The sequence below is a fragment of the Penaeus monodon genome, chromosome 22, assembly GCF_015228065.2.
Source record: "Penaeus monodon isolate SGIC_2016 chromosome 22, NSTDA_Pmon_1, whole genome shotgun sequence".
Classification (NCBI taxonomy): domain Eukaryota; kingdom Metazoa; phylum Arthropoda; class Malacostraca; order Decapoda; family Penaeidae; genus Penaeus; species Penaeus monodon.
Genome location: NC_051407.1, coordinates 29,342,023 through 29,342,569, shown reverse-complemented (window position 1 = coordinate 29,342,569; position 547 = coordinate 29,342,023).

Below are 547 nucleotides of genomic sequence, written 5' to 3'. Positions count from 1 at the left end.
TCGTGCCACGGGTAGTGGGATGCGAGTGGGAGGACGTGAGGGGAAGAGATGGAAGGAGGAGGGGAATGGAGGGTAGCAGGGGGAGGGGGATATTAGGTTGGAAGGGGAAGGGAAATTATCCACGAATTACTTCGTTGATTCAAGATTCTGGAGCGCAGGAAGGAGTGAAATGATCAAAGTATAAAGCTGAACTGAGCCGGAATGGTGAAAAGTGCCAATCCCTTTTTTCACATCCTTTGTAGGCGCAAAATTATGCGACTGAAACGAAAAATAATTATTTTTTAATTGAATTTATAAAGTCCTTGGAATGAAAACGAGAGGAGTGTAGAACTTAGAAAGGACCTCGGTAGGATAGAAGGATAGTACGTGTCTTGCATTAGATAAAGACTGGCGAATTGTGTAATTATCATAGATGATATTTACAGCTATATTGTCTCATGCCTCTACCACGTAGTATTTTACAAGTTCAAATTTCTAGTCTATATAGCAATGCTACATGCACTTCCTGAAAGTAAATGTGTGTAGTTCATTGTGTGTCACAGTCGCA